The sequence below is a fragment of the Phalacrocorax aristotelis genome, chromosome 24 (genome assembly GCF_949628215.1).
Source record: "Phalacrocorax aristotelis chromosome 24, bGulAri2.1, whole genome shotgun sequence".
NCBI lineage: Eukaryota > Metazoa > Chordata > Aves > Suliformes > Phalacrocoracidae > Phalacrocorax > Phalacrocorax aristotelis.
The window spans coordinates 931,170-955,336 of NC_134299.1; the positions used below are offsets into that span (position 1 = coordinate 931,170).

General features: G+C 52.3%; 1 long non-coding RNA gene across 1 annotated transcript; it reads right to left on the minus strand.

Annotated features, from left to right (window-relative positions):
- Window positions 1–3,056: 3,056 nt before the first annotated feature.
- On the minus strand, window positions 3,057–23,596 carry LOC142048039 (uncharacterized). The gene is made up of 3 exons (XR_012657370.1): window positions 23,491–23,596; window positions 13,261–13,370; window positions 3,057–3,418 (listed from the first exon to the last, which is right to left on the minus strand). It is a non-coding gene; the product is annotated as an uncharacterized LOC142048039 (long non-coding RNA).
- Window positions 23,597–24,167: the final 571 nt, after the last annotated feature.

Consider the following 24,167-nt stretch of genomic DNA (forward strand, 5'->3'; position numbering starts at 1 on the left):
TGCCAGTTCCACCCGGTACAACCCAGTACAAGCCTGTACATCCTAGTTCCTCCACAGTACATCCCAGGGCATCCCCGCACATTGTAGTGCCTCCCAGTACATCCCAGTTCCCTCCCAGTACTGGGAGGGACCTGGGATGTACTGGGAGGGAACTGGGACGTACTGGGAGGGACCTGGGATGTACTGGGATGTAATGGGACGGAACTGGGATGTATTGGGAGGCACTGGGAAAGAAGTGGTAGTGAACCGGGAGGGAATTGGGATGTACTGGGATGAACTGGTAGGGAACTGGGATGTACTGGCATGGAACGGGGATGTATTGGGATGTACAGGAACAGAACTGGAATGTACAGCCATGTATTGGCATGTACTGGCAGCGAGCTGGGATTTACTGGGATGTACTGGGAGGAAACTGGGATATACTGGGAGGAAACTGGGATATACTGGGAGGCATTGGGAGGGAAGTGGGTGTCAACTGGGACATTCCAGTTTCCTCCCAGTACATCCCAGTTCCCTACCAGTGCAGCCCAGTACATCCCAGTTCCCTCCCAGTCCGTCCCAATCCCCTCCCAGTACATCCCAGTTCCCTGCCAGTATGTCCCAGTACATCCCAGTTCCCTCCCAGTACATACCAGTTCCCTCCCAGTACATCCCAGTTCCCTCCCAGTTCCCTCCCACTACATCCCAGTACATCCCAGTTCCCTCCCAGTACATACCAGTTCCCTCCCAGTACATCCTGGTACATCCCAGTTCCCACCCAGTACATCCTACTACATACCAGTTCCCTCCCAGTTCACTCCCAGTACATCCCAGTACTTCACAGTTCCCTCCCAGTACATCCCAGTACGTCCCAGTTCCCCTCAGTACATAACACTTCCCTCCCAGTACATACCAGTACATCCCAGTGTCCTCACGGTACGTCCCAGTTCCCTCCCAGTACATCCCAGTTCCCTCCCAGTTCACTCCCAGTACATAACAGTTACCTCCCAGTACATCCTAATAGATCCTAGGACATTTCAAATTCCTGCCAGTTCCACCCGGTACAACCCAGTACAAGCCTGTACATCCTAGTTCCTCCACAGTACATCCCAGGGCATCCCCGCACATTGTAGTGCCTCCCAGTACATCCCAGTTCCCTCCCAGTACATACCAGTTCCCTCCCAGTACATCCCAGTACATCCCAGTTCCCTCCCAGTACATACCAGTTCCCTCCCAGTACATACCAGTACATCCTGGTACATCCCAGTTCCCACCCAGTACATCCTACTACATACCAGTTCCCTCCCAGTTCACTCCCAGTACATCCCAGTACTTCACAGTTCCCTCCCAGTACATCCCAGTACGTACCAGTTCCCCTCAGTACATAACACTTCCCTCCCAGCACATAACAGTACATCCCAGTGTCCTCACAGTACGTCCCAGTTCCCTCACAGTACATCCCAGTTCCTTACCAGTACATCCCAGTTCCCTCCCTGTTCCTTCCCAGTACATAACAGTTACCTCCCAGTACATCCCAGTACATCCCAGTACATCCTAGTACATCCAAAATCCCTGCCAGTTCCACCCGGTACAACCCAGTACAAGCCTGTACATCCTAGTTCCTCCACAGTACATCCCAGGGCATCCCCGCACATTGTAGTGCCTCCCAGTACATCCCAGTTCCCTCTAAGTACATCCCAGTACTTCACAGTTCCCTCCCAGTTCACTCCCAGTACACAACAGTTACCTCCTAGTACATCCCAGTACATCCCAGTTCCCTCCCAGTACATCCCAGTTCCCTCCCTGTTCCTTCCCAGTACACAACAGTTACCTCCCAGTACATCCCAGTACATCCCAGTAGATCCTGGTACATCCCAAATCCCTGCCAGTTCCACCCGGTACAACCCAGTACAAGCCTGTACACCCTACTTCCTCCACGGTACATCCCAGGACATCCCAGCACATTGTAGTGCCTCCCAGTATACCCCAGTTCCCTCCCAGTACATCCCATTACATTCCAGTGCCCTCCCAGTACATCCCAGTACATCCCAGTACATCCCAGTACTTCACCGGTCCCTCCCAGTACTTCACCGGTCCCTCCCAGTACATCCCAGTTCCCTCCCAGTACATCCCAGTTCCCTCCCAGTACATCCCAGTTCCCTCCCAGTACATCCCAGTTCCCTCCCAGTACATCCCAGTTCCCTCCCAGTACATCCCAGTTCCCTCCCAGTACATCCCAGTTCCCTCCCAGTACATCCCAGTTCCCTCCCAGTACATCCCAGTTCCCTCCCAGCACATCCCAGTTCCCTCCCAGTACATCCCAGTTCCCTCCCAGCACATCCCAGTACGTCCCAGTTCCCTCCCAGCACATCCCAGTACGTCCCAGTTCCCTCCCAGCACATCCCAGTACGTCCCAGTTACCGTCAGTACATAACACTTCCCTCCCAGTACATACCAGTACATCCCAGTTCCCTACCAGTTCCTTCCCAGTACATAACAGTTACCTCCCAGTACATCCCAGTACATCCTGGTACATCCCAAATTCCTGCCAGTTCCACCCGGTACAACCCAGTACAAGCCTGTACATCCTAGTTCCTCCACACTACATCCCAGGACATCCCAGGACATTGTAGAGACTCCCAGTACGTCCCAGTTCCCTCCCAGTACAACCCAGTAGATCCTGGTACGTCCCCGTTCCCCGCACTGTACGTCCCCGTTCCCCGCACTGTACTGGGAGGACAACCGAGCCTGCGCAGTGACTGACATAGGGAACGAGCAAGTTTGTACCCATCGCTAGACAAGACAATAATGACTATGTATGAGTATGTAAAATTTTCATCTACAAATTGTACAGGAAAGGTGCGTGAGGTACGCACGCCAGGAGGAGCGATCCCCCGTGCATCCGGCGCCGCGAATAAAGAATGCCTGCTCTTTAATACTAAATTGGTGTTGAGGAGTCGTTTCCGATTTTAACGCGTTTTTCGGTAACACAGGGAGTCAGATCAAGAGAGCCAGTGAACAACAAAACACCGACAGGCTACAGGACAGAGCAGGAGGAATAAAAAAAAAAAAAAAAAACGGAGCCAGAGCCAGGCAGAGAGAGGCAGAGAAAGAAAAAGGAGCCACAGGCTACAGGACAGAGAGAGGGAGGACTGAAAAGACGGGGAGGCAGGGAGCCACTCAGAGCGAGATGGAGAAAGAAGGTGCGGGGGGGGCGCAAAAAAAAATAATTTTGCAGCAGGTAAGGAAAGAGAGGGGGCCGGGGGAGAGACAGGGAGGGCCCAGGACGTACAAGAGAGGCAACGGGGCCCCAGTGGCCCAGGACTCACCGCGACTCTCGCTCTCAGCGCTGCTGGCACAATTTAGCCGTTCAGATGCTTCTTTCCCCTCCTCTCCTCCCTGCCTCTTCTGCAGCTCCAGACTCTAGGCCGTCCTCCACCTGAAGAGAATACGTGGGTGTCTTACAGCTCTTACCAGATGAGGCTTCCTAGGCACGTAGCCTAGCTTGCTCGTGCACTACACGCCCGTACCCAACTCCGGGTTACGCGTACAGACCCTACGGTGCACGTTGGTGGCCTGGCCCGCTGCGGGCTATGAAGGGGGATCCTTCCTCCCCCACCTGCAGGGACAGGCTCTCTCTTGCCTGCGGCAGGAAGGCAGCTGGCAGCCAGAGCACCTTCAGTTTCTTCTTCTTTACCTTTCGTTGGCGTCTCCAGCTTCAGCCGAGGCAGCTCCTGTCCGCAGCCGGGAAGGGCTTTGTCTATCCCTTTTCGGCCCTGCGCTGCGAGGACGGCGAGGACGGGCAGAGAGAAGCCACGCGAGCCTGAGACGGCCACAGGCAACGGCATCCCCGGGGGAAGGACAGACAACCACGTCCTCAGCACGGTCTCTGGGAGAGGGAAAGAAGAAACAGTGACCGTCATTACCGTCGATCGACCCTGGCCAAAGCCTCTCCTTCCGCAGGGGCTTCTGGACACACCGCTCCCTCCCCACGCTACTGCTAAGGGCCCCTGCACCAAGGGGGAATCCAGTGCGCTTGAGGGACGGCTTGCTGCCTTCACGACAGGGCCTGGGGGCGGCCTAAGGCTATGCAGCACGCTTATGGGGAGGTGCCGGAGCTGGGGGCAGGCGCACAGGGCAAGGGGGGCCAGGGGAGGCTGAGCGGGACCTCCGGTGGGCCGGGGACGCGGCCATCATCTGCGCCCTGGGCACGGGGAAAAGGTCATCGTCCTCCTCCTTTCCCTCTTCCCTTCTGTCAGCTCCCGGGGAACTCACCGCTTCTCGGGAAGCGGCCGCACCCGCAAGCCCCCAGTAATCAACACGAAGCCAACCCCAAAAATACACCTCGCGTACCGTACGCGCCACGGCCGCCCGGCACCCGAGCGCCGGAAGACCGCGCCTCCCGCCATGCCCGGCGAACCACGTGACAGGGCCGGCAGCCACTGCGCCAGGAATACAGCTCCCGGCATGCTCTGCGGCACAACCCGGCCGCCCGGCAGCCGCAAGGACTACAGCTCCCGGCATGCTCTGCGGCACAACCCGGCCGCCCGGCGGCCGGTTTGATGCGGAGCCACCCAGCATCCCTGCGAGCACAGCTGCAGGCGCAACAGCAGTTACGCAGCCACAACTAGGCACTAAACAAAGGCTTTCCAACACTGGAGGTCTAGAACAGGTAGACATTAGCACAGAAGCACAAGGGGCTCCGTCACACTGCACAAATCTCCCCGTGCCTACACACGCACACGTTCAGAAGTTAGTTATCAGAAAACGCCCGACTCAGCCATTTGCCACAGTCACGAGACTCACGACATGATAACACGACATGACACACGAGGTGGGCTCAGAGTTTTAAGGCAAGAAATACCTCCCACGCCCCCCACCCGAGATCTTTCAGGGTCCACACCTGCCATCGCCCCGCACCAAACCTACCCGGCCAAAGGCTTTCAGGTGGCCCGAAACACTGTACACAGAAAATAACCAGGGACAGACCTGCATTGTTCGGAAGCGAACGATGCCCGACCGGGGCTCCTCTGCGGGGCACGGAGCCCCCCGGCCCCGCCCGGAGACACACACCCGCCCCCCGCTGCCCGAACTCACCCACCAGCGCTCTCCGGCCCCCGGACACGGCCGCGCTGCTCTCTCAGGCGGCTGCCGCAGGCGAGGCTCGGGCACCGCCAGGCCTCCAGGCGTCCCGAGGGGCTGCCGGACACCGCAGGGGATGGCTGCCGGCGGCCGGACCGCCGCGGCGCTCCCCGCCCAGCTCCGAGCAGGCTCCGCCGGCCGCGGGCTTCCCACGCCGGGCCGCAGAGGGGCCCCGGCACCGCACAGGGACGCCTCGCGACCCGGCCGCCACACGCACCGGCCCTTCGGCCTCCACACGCACCGCTCCCGCCCCCGCTCCGACGCGCCGCGCACGCGCCACCGGAAGCCCGAGCCCTGCGGGGCGGCCCTTAAAGGGCGGCCGGAAGGAACGGCCCCCACCGGCCCCGCCCCCGCGCCCAGCCGGTGAGCGCCAGCGCCCCCTGCTGGCCGGGCCGCGCTCAGCTCGCGAGGGCGCCGAGGGCCGGGCGGGGCGGGACGCGCCGGCTCGGGGCCAGCGCCTTCTCGGGGCGAGCGGGAAACCCCTGCGGGCCCCGGTCACGGCCGGGCACAGCCGCGCGCCCTCCGAGAGCTGCTGAACGGGGCTGCCGCTCGTGACACATACCGAGCCGTCTGCGACGGGAGCGGGCAGAGGAGGAAGGGGCCGGCGGCCGCGGGGCCCTGGCCCCAGGCGGGGGGGGGGGGGCTGGGGCCCGGGGGGCCGCCCCCCTACTCACAGTTCCCTCACAGTTGCCCCCTCACAGTTGCCCCCTCACAGTTGCCCCCTCACAGTTGCCCCCTCACAGTTGCCCCCTCACAGTTGCCCCCTCACAGTTGCCCCCTCACAGTTGCCCCCTCACAGTTGCCCCCTCACAGTTGCCCCCTCACAGTTGCCCCCTCACAGTTGCCCCCTCACAGTTCATCCCATGGACGGAACCGGGACCTGCTGTGAGGCACTGGGAAAGAAGTGGGAGGAAGCCGGGACAGACCAATATAGCCCAGTATGGACTAGACCAATATAGCCCAGTATGGACTGGAGGGAACTGCGAGGGAACCGCGAGAGAACCCCACAGAACAAACCATGGGGCACGAGAAGGCAGAGAATTAAGAATTAGGGACAGGGAGCCAGAAAAAAAAAAAAGAAAAAAACCAAAGGGAGACAGAGAGCAAAAGGAATCGCAATGCGTACGGAGAGAAGAGAGAAACAATTCTAGCATAGGGTCACGCGGGAGCCAGGGACAGCAAGATGGAGAAAGGACAGAAGCTACAGGCTACAGGGCAGAGAGGGAAGAATTAATGAATAGACACAGAGAGATGGGCAGAAAGACATGGAGAAAGGCTAAAGATCACACGGCCTACAGGGAAGAGAGAAGAGAGGGAGGAATTTTAAAAACAGGGGCAAGAAGCCAGAGAGAGGGAGAGAGAAGCAACAATAAAATGGGGACAAGCCACAGGGCAGCGAGGAGGGAATCAATGAATAAGAACACGAGACCAAAGAGAACACAATGTAGAATGGAAAAAAGGAACAGCGGCCTACAGGGAAGGAGGAATTAAAGATCAGGGACTGGGAGGCAGACAGAGACACATGAAGAAACAAGTGAAAAAAAAGAAAAAAACAAACCAACAGCAATGGGCTACAAAGACAGAGAGGGAGGAAATGAGGAAATAAAACGTCGCAGCAAGGAGCTGGACAGAGAGAGATGAGGACAAACAAATAGCACGGGTCCACGTGACAGAGAACGTGGAATTAGAACACAGAGAGAGGGAGCCGGACAGAGAGAGAGGCCGAGAGAAACATCTAGACAGGCTACAGCGGGCAGAGGCAGGAATTAAAACCTAGGGACAGGGAGCTGGACAGAGAGAGATGGAGGTCACAGGGAACAGCGGTGGCTGCAGGAAGAACAGGAATTCATGAATAGGGAAAGGGAGCTGGACAGAGAAGAACTCAGAAAGGCAAGAACAGTAGCAGGGTACAGAGCAGAGAAGACGAATTAAAAAGCACGGGGGGAGCGTTGAGGCAGACAGAGAGAGATTAAGAAAAAAGTCACGGGCTACGTGGCAAAGCAGGAGGAATTCAGAAACGAGGATGGGAACTAAGGGAGAGTGTGCTGGTGAAGGATAACGGGCATTAAAAGTGAGGGACGGGGAGCTGGGAAAAGCGAGGCAGAGAAAAACAGAATCACAGAGAGAATCACACAAAGCCAAAAAAGAAGAAACTGAACAACAGGAACAGGTGTAACCAAAGCGATGAAATCAACCAACCAGAGACGGTGTTCCATTACGGGAACATGGAGCGTACCAATCAGCGCACCTGTCGATCTGCATTTTAGTGCCTAGGCGATCGTTAATGTCAGCAGAACAACAGACAACATGCTTCTGTCAGAAAAGGATGACAAAACGCGGTTTCGTGGAGCGGACTGAGAAAACTAGCCAAGACTGCCAAGAGTAAGAGCCGAGAAGCTAAAAGGTAATTCCGGCAGGGGGAGATCGCGACCACCGACTCACAGACCACCACCGACCCAAGTAACACCACCTACTCAGAAGAGAACAACGCAAGAGGACAACCGAGCCTGCGCAGTGATTGACATACGGAACGAGCAAGTTTGTACCCATCGCTAGACAAGACAATAATGACTATGTATGAGTATGTAAAATTTTCATCTACAAATTGTACAGGAAAGGTGCGTGAGGTACGCACGCCAGGAGGAGCGATCCCCCGTGCATCCGGCGCCGTGAATATAGAATGCCTGCTCTTTAATACTAAATTGGTGTTGAGGAGTCGTTTCCGATTTTAACGCGTTTTTCGGTAACAGTTTTGGCACCCCAGGTGGGAACCTGCTTTTGAATCTCGACGGATCCGTGGGATCGTGGGACCTGCAGCCGGCCCCGAGGAATTCTCCGGGAGAGCTTCCGATCCCCGGGCCAGAGAATTCTGAGCAAGATCCCCTGGATTGAGGTAAACAAGGCATTCTTTGAAGAAGAAACTTAGGTAGAATAATACGTGGGGTTAGTTTCCCACATAGGATAGGATAGCGGGTTTGAGTCCCACAGGCCTGCCCGTAAGGCGCGGCGAAAGCCACGCAGGGTCGGGGCCAAGAGGTGCCTCGGTTGGTAAGTCTCTGCTAGGCGAAAGCCTGTGGAGCGGGACCCGAGGGTAGGGGAGTCTTCAACAGGGGGTTGAAGTCTCCAGGGATATCTAGCAGGGGGCTACAGATCCCAGTGGCAGATTTCCAGTGAGACCTCTAACGGGGGTTGGAGTCCCTCTGACTAGTATTTGTGATAGTGCACTATCACAACTACTAGTCGACTGGGAGACGGGAGCATTACTGAGTAGGAAACCTATCCCACAGAGAACACCTTTGCGATGTATTTTGAAGCACTGGAAAGACGTCGGGGGCGGTGACCCACTAACTCGGAAACCATTAATTGAATATTGCAATCATTGGTGGCCAACGTATCAATTGGAAGGTGGGCACAAATGGCCAGAACACGAGACATTGCAATATCGTACCATCTTGCAATTAATGTTGTTTTGTAAAAAGGGAAGGCAAACGGGAAGAAGTGGCATATGTTGATTTGTTCTTTACACCGTGGAATCATCCCGAGCAGCAGAAACAGCGTGAGGTATGTCCACAAGATTCTACGGCAATGTTTCTGAAAAGAGGAAAACGTGGTGAGAACTTGAAAGAGTGTTGCTCTACTTGTGATACTGGATACTTCGCTTGATGAAACTGACAAGAAAATAGTATGGAATACAGCCAGAAGGCAGGTGCAGGGAGCACATGCTAACGGGAATTTACAGAGAACAATGAATAAGAATTTTCCATCTACAAATCCCGAGTGGGACCCTAATCAGCCAGGACCCAGGGGAATGTTGACTAGATGTCAGAGAGAGATTTTATTTGGAGTAAGACAAGCAATGCCAAAAGCAATAAATTGGTCAAAATTTATGAAGTGAGACAAGAATTAAGTGAGTCCCCTTCAGCCTTTATGGAAAGACTGAAGGTGACCACCAGAAAATATACTCATTTGAACCCAGAAAAACCAGAAAAAGCAATTCAGCTGGTCTCTATATTCATAAGACAATCAGCCCCAGATGGGGGCGGGGGGAGAGAAAACAACCTTCAGAAACTAGAACAACCTGAATCCAGAGATCTGGGTTAAATGCTTGAAGTAGCTTGGCATGAAGGAGACCAGGGGAATCAACCCTAGCTGAACACCTGGTTACACTGAAGCTACGGAATGAAGAAATAGAATTTTTGGTAGATACGGGAGCCACTTATTTGGTATTGAATACACGTGAAGAGAAATTTGATCATAAATCAGTAGATGTTGCTAGCGCAACAGGGCAAAGAAAAATTAGCCCCTCTCAGAGCCATTAAAGTTTAAATTGGAGAAGCAATGGGCAACTCACCAGTTTCTGCATATGCCTGAATGTCCACTGCCTCTGTTATGACGAGATCTATTAGGTCAATTAGATGCTCAAGTAACTTTTAAAGATGGAGAGATTAAATCACTAATACCAGAATCAAAAGCCACAGAGGCGAGAGCGTTTATGTTACAGGATTCCTCCAGGGAGGAACGGGTTCCCGAGGAAGTGGAAAACGTAGTAATTCCTTTGGTTTGAGCGAGCGGAGCTCCGGAGCGATCTAAGTGGGCAGAGCCGGTAAAAGTAACCTTAAAGCCTGGAGCCAAGCCCGTAAGACAAAAACAATACCCTATTAAGCGAGAGGCTCGAAAAGGATTACAGAAGTTAATTATAAAATTTTTCAGAATATGAGCTTTTAGTGGAATGTGAATCAGAATATAGTACTCCTGTGTCGCCAGTAAAGAAATCTAGAGGCAAAGAGTATTAGCTAGTTCACGATTTAAGGGCTATAAATCAGGTGGTCCAAGATATACATCCGGTAGTAGCTAATCCATACACTTTACTGACCTCTTTTAAAGGAGGAGCATAAATGGTTTACTGTACTAGATTTGAAGGACGCCTTCTTTTGCATACCTCCAGGCATAAAAAGTCAAAGCCTATTTGCTTTGGAATGGGAAAGCCCCACCACAGAATGAAAGACACAGCTACCATGGACCGTACTTCCACAAGGATTTAAAATTAGTCCTACGATACTTGAGACTCAGCTGGCAAAAAAAAATTAGAGATATAGAAAAAACAGAACCCAGGGAGAGGCATCTTGTTACAGAATGCGGATGACATTCTGATAGCGGCACAAAGTAAAGAAAAATGTTTTGAAATTTTTAAATTTTCTGGGCCAAGGAAGATGCGGAGTTTCCAGAAACAAAACCCAAATAGGAAAAGAAGCAGCCATTTATTTAGGATTTGAAATCTCAAAGACAAAGACAATTAGAAAGTGAAAAGAAAGAAACTATTTGTCAAATTCCCGAACCTAGCAGCCCGAAGGAACTGAGAGCTTTTCTGAAAACAATGAAATAGCATCAGCTCTGGATTCTGAACTATAGACTGTATGTAAAACCATTATTTGAGGCATTGAAAGACTCAAAAGGATAAATATTTAACCTGGACGCCCGGATGCCAAACGGCATTCAAAGAACTGAAAAGAGCCTCGATGATGGCCCCTGCATTAGGCCTACCTGATTTCGCTAAACCTTTTCAGTTGTTTGTCCACGAAAGACAACATTTAGCCCTTGGAGTGCTGACACAGCGACTGGGAACCTGGAAGAGACCTGTGGGCTACTTCTCCAAACAACCTGACCACGCGAGTTAAAGATGGCCTGGGTGTTTACGGGCAGTAGCAACAACAGCGCTGCCGATCCGGGAAGCCCCAAAGTTAACAATGGGACAGAAGATGACAGTATATATCCCGCACATAGCGGTGACTGTTTTAGAACAAAAGGGGGGTCGTTGGCTATCCCTTAGCAGAATGTTGAAATATCAAGTTGTTCTGTTAGAACAAGACGATGTGGAATCGAAGACTACTGCTATACTGAATCCTGCTATGTTTTTAACAACAGAAAACCTTACGGACAATTTAGAACACGATCGCTTGCTAACTATTGAACAAGTCTATTCCAGCAGACCAGACCTGAGACACAAACCTCTGGGAAAATCCTGATCTGGAGTTGTTTACAGATGGAAGAAGCTCTGGGCGAGAAGAGAAGCGAATGGCCGGATATGCTGTCGTTATCGCCGCCGAGGGAATGGAGTCAGGGGTGCTGCCTGCAAACACCTCAGCACAGAAAGCAGCATTGGTAGCATTGAAGCGAGCTCTGCGAATGGCAGAAGGACAAAGGATAAATATCTAGACTGATTCCAAACGTGCATTTGGTGTGATCCACGATCATGGAGCTATTGGGAAGGAGAAAGGACTGCCATCAGCCCAAGAATCATCAATACAGCATAAAGAAGAAATTCTCCAACTTCCGGAAGACGTGCAGAAACCAAAAGAAGTGGCGGTAAAGCGTTGCAAAGCTCATCAATTTGGCCAGACGGCTGTAAACATAAGCAAACGACTGACCGATAAAGCTGCAAAGAGGACTGCAGAGCAAGGTATCCTTGCACTAGTACCAGTAAAACAGATCAGAATTCCAAAGTTGAAACCGAGATATAATAAATTGGATGAGCAATTAGCAGAACAATTGGCAGCATCACAAAACACAGAGAGATGGTAGGTAACACCAGAAAAACAAGTAATAACAACAACCACCCCACAAGTTATGACAGAACTTGCAAAAGAAAACCATGAGCAAACACATTAGGCTGTAGGCGCTACGGTTTTGAGTTTAAAAACATCTGTAGCGTGTGTAGGCACGACAAGAATAGTTAAACCCATAGTAGCTAAGTGTCCAATCTGTCCTAGAAATAATCCCCTGAACCAAAGGAAACAACCTTTAGGCGTAACAAAACAAAAAATTCTCCCGGAAATTATTAGCAAATTAAGTTCTCTGAGTTACCCAGACAAAATAGATAGAGCAGTATTTGTCAGTGCTGATTGACAAATTTTCTAGATGGCCAGCAGCTTTCTCGTGCTGCACCGACAAAGCTAGAGTAGTAGTTAAGACGTTGCTGAAGGAAATAATACCAAGATTTAGAGTGCCAACGGGAATGTCCTCTGATAGAGCACCACATTTTTTTGCAGAGGTACTTCAACAAATTAATAAAATTTTGGGTAGAAAATGGGACCTGCATACACCCTGGAGACCACAATCAAGTGAAAAATTTCAGAACATGAAGCAAACACTAAACTGACATAGTGGAATATTATTGATCTAGGATGGAAGTATTGAGAAAATTATTATTTCAGAACTTCCAAACAGGGGAAATGTAACCAAAGTGATGAAATCAACCAGAGACGGTGTTCCATTACGGGAACATGGAGCGTACCAATCAGCGTACCTGTCGATCTGCATTTTAGTCCCTAGGCGATCATTAATGCGAACAGAACAACAGACAACGTGCTTCTGTCAGAAAAGGATGACAAAACGCGGTTTCGCTTAGCGGACTGAGAAAACTAGCCAAGACTGCCAAGAGTAAGAGCCGAGAAGCTAAAAGGTAATTCCGGCAGGGGGAGATCGCGACCACCGACTCACAGACCACCACCGACCCAAGTAACAGAAGAGAAAAACGGAAGAGGACAACCGAGCCTGCGCAGCGATTTACATACGGAACGAGCAAGTTTGTACCAATCAGCAGACAGGACAATAATGAATATGTATGAATACGTAAAACATTGATCTACAAATTGTACGGGAAAGGTGCGTGAGGTACGCACGCCAGGAGGAGCGATCCCCCGTGCATCCGGCGCCGCGAATAAAGAATGCCTGCTCTTTAATACTAAATTGGTGTTGAGGAGTCGTTTCCGATTTTAACGTGTTTTTCGGTAACACAGGGAGTCAGATCAAGAGAGCCAGAGAACAACAAAACACCGACAGGCTACAGGACAGAGCAGGAGGAATAAAAAAAAAAAAAAAAAACGGAGCCAGAGCCAGGCAGAGAGAGGCGGAGAAAGAAAAAGGAGCCACAGGCTACAGGACAGAGAGAGGGAGGACTGAAAAGATGGGGAGGCAGGGAGACACTCAGAGCAAGATGGAGAAAGAAGGTGCGGGGGGGGGGGCGCAAAAAAAAAAAGTAAATTTTGCAGCAGGTAAGGAAAGAGAGGGGGCCGGGGGAGAGACAGGGAGGGCCCAGGACGCACAAGAGAGGCAACGGGGCCCCAGTGGCCCAGGACTCACCGCGACTCTCGCTCTCAGCGCTGCTGGCACAATTTAGCCGTTCAGATGCTTCTTTCCCCTCCTCTCCTCCCTGCCTCTTCTGCAGCTCCAGACTCTAGGCCGTCCTCCACCTGAAGAGAATACGTGGGTGTCTTACAGCTCTTACCAGATGAGGCTTCCTAGGCACGTAGCCTAGCTTGCTCGTGCACTACACGCCCGTACCCAACTCCGGGTTACGCGTACAGACCCTACGGTGCACGTTGGTGGCCTGGCCCGCTGCGGGCTATGAAGGGGGATCCTTCCTCCCCCACCTGCAGGGACAGGCTCTCTCTTGCCTGCGGCAGGAAGGCAGCTGGCAGCCAGAGCACCTTCAGTTTCTTCTTCTTTACCTTTCGTTGGCGTCTCCAGCTTCAGCCGAGGCAGCTCCTGTCCGCAGCCGGGAAGGGCTTTGTCTATCCCTTTTCGGCCCTGCGCTGCGAGGACGGCGAGGACGGGCAGAGAGAAGCCACGCGAGCCTGAGACGGCCACAGGCAACGGCATCCCCGGGGGAAGGACAGACAACCACGTCCTCAGCACGGTCTCTGGGAGAGGGAAAGAAGAAACAGTGACCGTCATTACCGTCGATCGACCCTGGCCAAAGCCTCTCCTTCCGCAGGGGCTTCTGGACACACCGCTCCCTCCCCACGCTACTGCTAAGGGCCCCTGCACCAAGGGGGAATCCAGTGCGCTTGAGGGACGGCTTGCTGCCTTCACGACAGGGCCTGGGGGCGGCCTAAGGCTATGCAGCACGCTTATGGGGAGGTGCCGGAGCTGGGGGCAGGCGCACAGGGCAAGGGGGGCCAGGGGAGGCTGAGCGGGACCTCCGGTGGGCCGGGGACGCGGCCATCATCTGCGCCCTGGGCACGGGGAAAAGGTCATCGTCCTCCTCCTTTCCCTCTTCCCTTCTGTCAGCTCCCGGGGAACTCACCGCTTCTCGGGAAGCGGCCGCACCCGCAAGCCCCCAGTAATCAACACGAAGCCAACCCCAAAAATACACCTCGCGTACCGTACGCGCCACGGCCGCCCGGCACCCGAGCGCCGGAAGACCGCGCCTCCCGCCATGCCCGGCGAACCACGTGACAGGGCCGGCAGCCACTGCGCCAGGAATACAGCTCCCGGCATGCTCTGCGGCACAACCCGGCCGCCCGGCAGCCGCAAGGACTACAGCTCCCGGCATGCTCTGCGGCACAACCCGGCCGCCCGGCGGCCGGTTTGATGCGGAGCCACCCAGCATCCCTGCGAGCACAGCTGCAGGCGCAACAGCAGTTACGCAGCCACAACTAGGCACTAAACAAAGGCTTTCCAACACTGGAGGTCTAGAACAGGTAGACATTAGCACAGAAGCACAAGGGGCTCCGTCACACTGCACAAATCTCCCCGTGCCTACACACGCACACGTTCAGAAGTTAGTTATCAGAAAACGCCCGACTCAGCCATTTGCCACAGTCACGAGACTCACGACATGATAACACGACATGACACGCGAGGTGGGCTCAGAGTTTTAAGGCAAGAAATACCTCCCACGCCCCCCACCCGAGATCTTTCAGGGTCCACACCTGCCATCGCCCCGCACCAAACCTACCCGGCCAAAGGCTTTCAGGTGGCCCGAAACACTGTACACAGAAAATAACCAGGGACAGACCTGCATTGTTCGGAAGCGAACGATGCCCGACCGGGGCTCCTCTGCGGGGCACGGAGCCCCCCGGCCCCGCCCGGAGACACACACCCGCCCCCCGCTGCCCGAACTCACCCACCAGCGCTCTCCGGCCCCCGGACACGGCCGCGCTGCTCTCTCAGGCGGCTGCCGCAGGCGAGGCTCGGGCACCGCCAGGCCTCCAGGCGTCCCGAGGGGCTGCCGGACACCGCAGGGGATGGCTGCCGGCGGCCGGACCGCCGCGGCGCTCCCCGCCCAGCTCCGAGCAGGCTCCGCCGGCCGCGGGCTTCCCACGCCGGGCCGCAGAGGGGCCCCGGCACCGCACAGGGACGCCTCGCGACCCGGCCGCCACACGCACCGGCCCTTCGGCCTCCACACGCACCGCTCCCGCCCCCGCTCCGACGCGCCGCGCACGCGCCACCGGAAGCCCGAGCCCCGCGGGGCGGCCCTTAAAGGGCGGCCGGAAGGAACGGCCCCCACCGGCCCCGCCCCCGCGCCCAGCCGGTGAGCGCCAGCGCCCCCTGCTGGCCGGGCCGCGCTCAGCTCGCGAGGGCGCCGAGGGCCGGGCGGGGCGGGACGCGCCGGCTCGGGGCCAGCGCCTTCTCGGGGCGAGCGGGAAACCCCTGCGGGCCCCGGTCACGGCCGGGCACAGCCGCGCGCCCTCCGAGAGCTGCTGAACGCGGCTGCCGCTCGTGACACATACCGAGCCGTCTGCGACGGGAGCGGGCAGAGGAGGAAGGGGCCGGCGGCCGCGGGGCCCTGGCCCCAGGCGGGGGGGGGGGGCTGGGGCCCGGGGGGCCGCCCCCGTACTCACAGTTCCCTCACAGTTCCCTCACAGTTCCCTCACAGTTCCCTCACAGTTCCCTCACAGTTCCCTCACAGTTCCCTCACAGTTCCCTCACAGTTCCCTCACAGTTCCCTCACAGTTCCCTCACAGTTCCCTCACAGTTCCCTCACAGTTCCCTCACAGTTCCCTCACAGTTCCCTCACAGTTCCCTCACAGTTCCCTCACAGTTCCCTCACAGTTCCCTCACAGTTCCCTCACAGTTCCCTCACAGTTCCCTCACAGTTCCCTCACAGTTCCCTCACAGTTCCCTCACAGTTCCCTCACAGTTCCCTCACAGTTCCCTCACAGTTCCCTCACAGTTCCCTCACAGTTCCCTCACAGTTCCCTCACAGTTCCCTCACAGTTCCCTCACAGTTCCCTCACAGTTCATCCCATGGACGGAACCGGGACCTACTGTGAGGCACTGGGAAAGAAGTGGGAGGAAGCCGGGACAGACCAATATAGCCCAGTATGGACTAGACCAATATAGCCCAGTATGGACTGGAGGGAACTCGGGACAGACCAATATAGCCCAGTATGGACTAGACCAATATAGCCCAGTATGGACTGGAGGGAACTGCGAGGGAACCGCGAGAGAACCCCACAGAACAAACCATGGGGCACGAGAAGGCAGAGAATTAAGAATTAGGGACAGGGAGCCAGAAAAAAAAAAAAGAAAAAAACCAAAGGGAGACAGAGAGCAAAAGGAATCGCAATGCGTACGGAGAGAAGAGAGAAACAATTCTAGCATAGGGTCACGCGGGAGCCAGGGACAGCAAGATGGAGAAAGGACAGAAGCTACAGGCTACAGGGCAGAGAGGGAAGAATTAATGAATAGACACAGAGAGATGGGCAGAAAGACATGGAGAAAGGCTAAAGATCACACGGCCTACAGGGAAGAGAGAAGAGAGGGAGGAATTTTAAAAACAGGGGCAAGAAGCCAGAGAGAGGGAGAGAGAAGCAACAATAAAATGGGGACAAGCCACAGGGCAGCGAGGAGGGAATCAATGAATAAGAACACGAGACCAAAGAGAACACAATGTAGAATGGAAAAAAGGAACAGCGGCCTACAGGGAAGGAGGAATTAAAGATCAGGGACTGGGAGGCAGACAGAGACACATGAAGAAACAAGTGAAAAAAAAGAAAAAAACAAACCAACAGCAATGGGCTACAAAGACAGAGAGGGAGGAAATGAGGAAATAAAACGTCGCAGCAAGGAGCTGGACAGAGAGAGATGAGGACAAACAAATAGCACGGGTCCACGTGACAGAGAACGTGGAATTAGAACACAGAGAGAGGGAGCCGGACAGAGAGAGAGGCCGAGAGAAACATCTAGACAGGCTACAGCGGGCAGAGGCAGGAATTAAAACCTAGGGACAGGGAGCTGGACAGAGAGAGATGGAGGTCACAGGGAACAGCGGTGGCTGCAGGAAGAACAGGAATTCATGAATAGGGAAAGGGAGCTGGACAGAGAAGAACTCAGAAAGGCAAGAACAGTAGCAGGGTACAGAGCAGAGAAGACGAATTAAAAAGCACGGGGGGAGCGTTGAGGCAGACAGAGAGAGATTAAGAAAAAAGTCACGGGCTACGTGGCAAAGCAGGAGGAATTCAGAAACGAGGATGGGAACCAAGGGAGAGTGTGCTGGTGAAGGATAACGGGCATTAAAAGTGAGGGACGGGGAGCTGGGAAAAGCGAGGCAGAGAAAAACAGAATCACAGAGAGAATCACACAAAGCCAAAAAAGAAGAAACTGAACAACAGGAACAGGTGTAACCAAAGCGATGAAATCAACCAACCAGAGACGGTGTTCCATTACGGGAACATGGAGCGTACCAATCAGCGCACCTGTCGATCTGCATTTTAGTGCCTAGGCGATCGTTAATGTCAGCAGAACAACAGACAACATGCTTCTGTCAGAAAAGGATGACAAAACGCGGTTTCGTGGAGCGGACTGAGAAAACTAGCCAAGACTGCCAAGAGTAAGAGCCGAGAAGCTAAAAGGTAATTCCGGCAGGGGGAGATCGCGACCACCGACTCACAGACCACCACCGACCCAAGTAACACCACCTACTCAGAAGAGAACAACGCAAGAGGACAACCGAGCCTGCGCAGTGATTGACATACGGAACGAGCAAGTTTGTACCCATCGCTAGACAAGACAATAATGACTATGTATGAGTATGTAAAATTTTCATCTACAAATTGTACAGGAAAGGTGCGTGAGGTACGCACGCCAGGAGGAGCGATCCCCCGTGCATCCGGCGCCGTGAATATAGAATGCCTGCTCTTTAATACTAAATTGGTGTTGAGGAGTCGTTTCCGATTTTAACGCGTTTTTCGGTAACAGTTTTGGCACCCCAGGTGGGAACCTGCTTTTGAATCTCGACGGATCCGTGGGATCGTGGGACCTGCAGCCGGCCCCGAGGAATTCTCCGGGAGAGCTTCCGATCCCCGGGCCAGAGAATTCTGAGCAAGATCCCCTGGATTGAGGTAAACAAGGCATTCTTTGAAGAAGAAACTTAGGTAGAATAATACGTGGGGTTAGTTTCCCACATAGGATAGGATAGCGGGTTTGAGTCCCACAGGCCTGCCCGTAAGGCGCGGCGAAAGCCACGCAGGGTCGGGGCCAAGAGGTGCCTCGGTTGGTAAGTCTCTGCTAGGCGAAAGCCTGTGGAGCGGGACCCGAGGGTAGGGGAGTCTTCAACAGGGGGTTGAAGTCTCCAGGGATATCTAGCAGGGGGCTACAGATCCCAGTGGCAGATTTCCAGTGAGACCTCTAACGGGGGTTGGAGTCCCTCTGACTAGTATTTGTGATAGTGCACTATCACAACTACTAGTCGACTGGGAGACGGGAGCATTACTGAGTAGGAAACCTATCCCACAGAGAACACCTTTGCGATGTATTTTGAAGCACTGGAAAGACGTCGGGGGCGGTGACCCACTAACTCGGAAACCATTAATTGAATATTGCAATCATTGGTGGCCAACGTATCAATTGGAAGGTGGGCACAAATGGCCAGAACACGAGACATTGCAATATCGTACCATCTTGCAATTAATGTTGTTTTGTAAAAAGGGAAGGCAAACGGGAAGAAGTGGCATATGTTGATTTGTTCTTTACACCGTGGAATCATCCCGAGCAGCAGAAACAGCGTGAGGTATGTCCACAAGATTCTACGGCAATGTTTCTGAAAAGAGGAAAACGTGGTGAGAACTTGAAAGAGTGTTGCTCTACTTGTGATACTGGATACTTCGCTTGATGAAACTGACAAGAAAATAGTATGGAATACAGCCAGAAGGCAGGTGCAGGGAGCACATGCTAACGGGAATTTACAGAGAACAATGAATAAGAATTTTCCATCTACAAATCCCGAGTGGGACCCTAATCAGCCAGGACCCAGGGGAATGTTGACTAGATGTCAGAGAGAGATTTTATTTGGAGTAAGACAAGCAATGCCAAAAGCAATAAATTGGTCAAAATTTATGAAGTGAGACAAGAATTAAGTGAGTCCCCTTCAGCCTTTATGGAAAGACTGAAGGTGACCACCAGAAAATATACTCATTTGAACCCAGAAAAACCAGAAAAAGCAATTCAGCTGGTCTCTATATTCATAAGACAATCAGCCCCAGATGGGGGCGGGGGGAGAGAAAACAACCTTCAGAAACTAGAACAACCTGAATCCAGAGATCTGGGTTAAATGCTTGAAGTAGCTTGGCATGAAGGAGACCAGGGGAATCAACCCTAGCTGAACACCTGGTTACACTGAAGCTACGGAATGAAGAAATAGAATTTTTGGTAGATACGGGAGCCACTTATTTGGTATTGAATACACGTGAAGAGAAATTTGATCATAAATCAGTAGATGTTGCTAGCGCAACAGGGCAAAGAAAAATTAGCCCCTCTCAGAGCCATTAAAGTTTAAATTGGAGAAGCAATGGGCAACTCACCAGTTTCTGCATATGCCTGAATGTCCACTGCCTCTGTTATGACGAGATCTATTAGGTCAATTAGATGCTCAAGTAACTTTTAAAGATGGAGAGATTAAATCACTAATACCAGAATCAAAAGCCACAGAGGCGAGAGCGTTTATGTTACAGGATTCCTCCAGGGAGGAACGGGTTCCCGAGGAAGTGGAAAACGTAGTAATTCCTTTGGTTTGAGCGAGCGGAGCTCCGGAGCGATCTAAGTGGGCAGAGCCGGTAAAAGTAACCTTAAAGCCTGGAGCCAAGCCCGTAAGACAAAAACAATACCCTATTAAGCGAGAGGCTCGAAAAGGATTACAGAAGTTAATTATAAAATTTTTCAGAATATGAGCTTTTAGTGGAATGTGAATCAGAATATAGTACTCCTGTGTCGCCAGTAAAGAAATCTAGAGGCAAAGAGTATTAGCTAGTTCACGATTTAAGGGCTATAAATCAGGTGGTCCAAGATATACATCCGGTAGTAGCTAATCCATACACTTTACTGACCTCTTTTAAAGGAGGAGCATAAATGGTTTACTGTACTAGATTTGAAGGACGCCTTCTTTTGCATACCTCCAGGCATAAAAAGTCAAAGCCTATTTGCTTTGGAATGGGAAAGCCCCACCACAGAATGAAAGACACAGCTACCATGGACCGTACTTCCACAAGGATTTAAAATTAGTCCTACGATACTTGAGACTCAGCTGGCAAAAAAAAATTAGAGATATAGAAAAAACAGAACCCAGGGAGAGGCATCTTGTTACAGAATGCGGATGACATTCTGATAGCGGCACAAAGTAAAGAAAAATGTTTTGAAATTTTTAAATTTTCTGGGCCAAGGAAGATGCGGAGTTTCCAGAAACAAAACCCAAATAGGAAAAGAAGCAGCCATTTATTTAGGATTTGAAATCTCAAAGACAAAGACAATTAGAAAGTGAAAAGAAAGAAACTATTTGTCAAATTCCCGAACCTAGCAGCCCGAAGGAACTGAGAGCTTTTCTGAAAACAATGAAATAGCATCAGCTCTGGATTCTGAACTATAGACTGTATGTAAAACCATTATTTGAGGCATTGAAAGACTCAAAAGGATAAATATTTAACCTGGACGCCCGGATGCCAAACGGCATTCAAAGAACTGAAAAGAGCCTCGATGATGGCCCCTGCATTAGGCCTACCTGATTTCGCTAAACCTTTTCAGTTGTTTGTCCACGAAAGACAACATTTAGCCCTTGGAGTGCTGACACAGCGACTGGGAACCTGGAAGAGACCTGTGGGCTACTTCTCCAAACAACCTGACCACGCGAGTTAAAGATGGCCTGGGTGTTTACGGGCAGTAGCAACAACAGCGCTGCCGATCCGGGAAGCCCCAAAGTTAACAATGGGACAGAAGATGACAGTATATATCCCGCACATAGCGGTGACTGTTTTAGAACAAAAGGGGGGTCGTTGGCTATCCCTTAGCAGAATGTTGAAATATCAAGTTGTTCTGTTAGAACAAGACGATGTGGAATCGAAGACTACTGCTATACTGAATCCTGCTATGTTTTTAACAACAGAAAACCTTACGGACAATTTAGAACACGATCGCTTGCTAACTATTGAACAAGTCTATTCCAGCAGACCAGACCTGAGACACAAACCTCTGGGAAAATCCTGATCTGGAGTTGTTTACAGATGGAAGAAGCTCTGGGCGAGAAGAGAAGCGAACGGCCGGATATGCTGTCGTTATCGCCGCCGAGGGAACGGAGTCAGGGGTGCTGCCTGCAAACACCTCAGCACAGAAAGCAGTATTGGTAGCATTGAAGCGAGCTCTGCGAATGGCAGAAGGACAAAGGATAAATATCTAGACTGATTCCAAACGTGCATTTGGTGTGATCCACGATCATGGAGCTATTGGGAAGGAGAAAGGACTGCCATCAGCCCAAGAATCATCAATACAGCATAAAGAAGAAATTCTCCAACTTCCGGAAGACGTGCAGAAACCAAAAGAAGTGGCGGTAAAGCGTTGCAAAGCTCATCAATTTGGCCAGACGGCTGTAAACATAAGCAAACGACTGACCGATAAAGCTGCAAAGAGGACTGCAGAGCAAGGTATCCTTGCACTAGTACCAGTAAAACAGATCAGAATTCCAAAGTTGAAACCGAGATATAATAAATTGGATGAGCAATTAGCAGAACAATTGGCAGCATCACAAAACACAGAGAGATGGTAGGTAACACCAGAAAAACAAGTAATAACAACAACCACCCCACAAGTTATGACAGAACTTGCAAAAGAAAACCATGAGCAAACACATTAGGGTGTAGGCGCTACGGTTTTGAGTTTAAAAACATCTGTAGCGTGTGTAGGCATGACAAGAATAGTTAAACCCACAGTAGCTAAGTGTCCAATCTGTCCTAGAAATAATCCCCTGAACCAAAGGAAACCACCTTTAGGAGTAACAAAACAAAAAATTCTCCCGGAAATTATTAGCAAATTAGGTTCTCTGAGTTACCCAGACAAAATAGATATAGCAGTATTTGTCAGTGCGGATTGACAAATTTTCTAGATGGCCAGAAGCTTTCTCGTGCTGCACCAACAAAGCTAGAGTAGTAGTTAAAACGTTGCTGAAAGAAATAATACCAAGATTTAGAGTGCCAACGGGAATGTCCTCTGATAGAGCACCACATTTTTTTGCAGAGGTACTTCAACAAATTAATAAAATTTTGGGTAGAAAATGGGACCTGCATACACCCTGGAGACCACAATCAAGTGAAAAATTTCAGAACATGAAGCAAACACTAAACTGACATAGTGGAATATTATTGATCTAGGATGGAAGTATTGAGAAAATTATTATTTCAGAACTTCCAAACAGGGGAAATGTAACCAAAGTGATGAAATCAACCAGAGACGGTGTTCCATTACGGGAACATGGAGCGTACCAATCAGCGCATCTGTCGATCTGCATTTTAGTCCCTAGGCGATCGTTAATGTCAGCAGAACAACAGACAACATGCTTCTGTCAGAAAAGGATGACAAAACGCGGTTTCGCTTAGCGGACTGAGAAAACTAGCCAAGACTGCCAAGATTAAGAGCCAAGAAGGTAAAAGGTAATTCCGGCAGGGGGAGATCGTGACCACCGACTCACAGACCACCACCGACCCAAGTAACAGAAGAGAACAACGGAAGAGGACAACCGAGCCTGCGCAGCGATTTACATACGGAACGAGCAAGTTTGTACCAATCAGCAGACAGGACAATAATGAATATGTATGAATACGTAAAACATTGATCTACAAATTGTACGGGAAAGGTGCGTGAGGTACGCACGCCAGGAGGAGCGATCCCCCGTGCATCCGGCGCCGCGAATAAAGAATGCCTGCTCTTTAATACTAAATTGGTGTTGAGGAGTCGTTTCCGATTTTAACGCGTTTTTCGGTAACACAGGGAGTCAGATCAAGAGAGCCAGTGAACAACAAAACACCGACAGGCTACAGGACAGAGCAGGAGGAATAAAAAAAAAAAAAACGGAGCCAGAGCCAGGCAGAGAGAGGCGGAGAAAGAAAAAGGAGCCACAGGCTACAGGACAGAGAGAGGGAGGACTGAAAAGACGGGGAGGCAGGGAGACACTCAGAGCGAGATGGAGAAAGAAGGTGCGGGGGCGGGGGGCGCAAAAAAAAAAGTAAATTTTGCAGCAGGTAAGGAAAGAGAGGGGGCCGGGGGAGAGACAGGGAGGGCCCAGGACGCACAAGAGAGGCAACGGGGCCCCAGTGGCCCAGGACTCACCGCGACTCTCGCTCTCAGCGCTGCTGGCACAATTTAGCCGTTCAGATGCTTCTTTCCCCTCCTCTCCTCCCTGCCTCTTCTGCAGCTCCAGACTCTAGGCCGTCCTCCACCTGAAGAGAATACGTGGGTGTCTTACAGCTCTTACCAGATGAGGCTTCCTAGGCACGTAGCCTAGCTCGCCTGTGCTGGAGCTGGGGGCAGGCGCACGGGGCAAGGGGGGCCAGGGGAGGCTGAGGGGGAGCTCTGGTGAGCTGGGGAGTCGGCCATCTTCTGCACCCAGAAGGTGCAGGGGGAAAAGGTCGTCATCATCCTCCTCCTCCTCCTTTCCCTCTTCCCTTCTATCAGCTCCCGGGTAACTCCTAGGGCTGCCCTCACCCGCTCGCCTTTAGCATACCAGAAGCCTGCCTCGGCGGGTCATTTGAAGCTTCCCATCCCACCAGCCCCAGTAGTGCAGGCACACAAGGAGACACCCCTGCACCCACCAAAGGCGCTCGCTCACCTCGCCGGCAGCCCTAGGCCTCACCCGACACAGGGAATCGTGTCCGACACACCACCACGCTGCAGCAAGAGCAGAGGAGGCCTTTCCTTACCAGGAAGCAGCAACGAGCACGGCGGCATCACCTCGCAGGCACCGCAGCATCGCAGGGCTGTTACCTGCGGAGAGAGCAATGGGGATC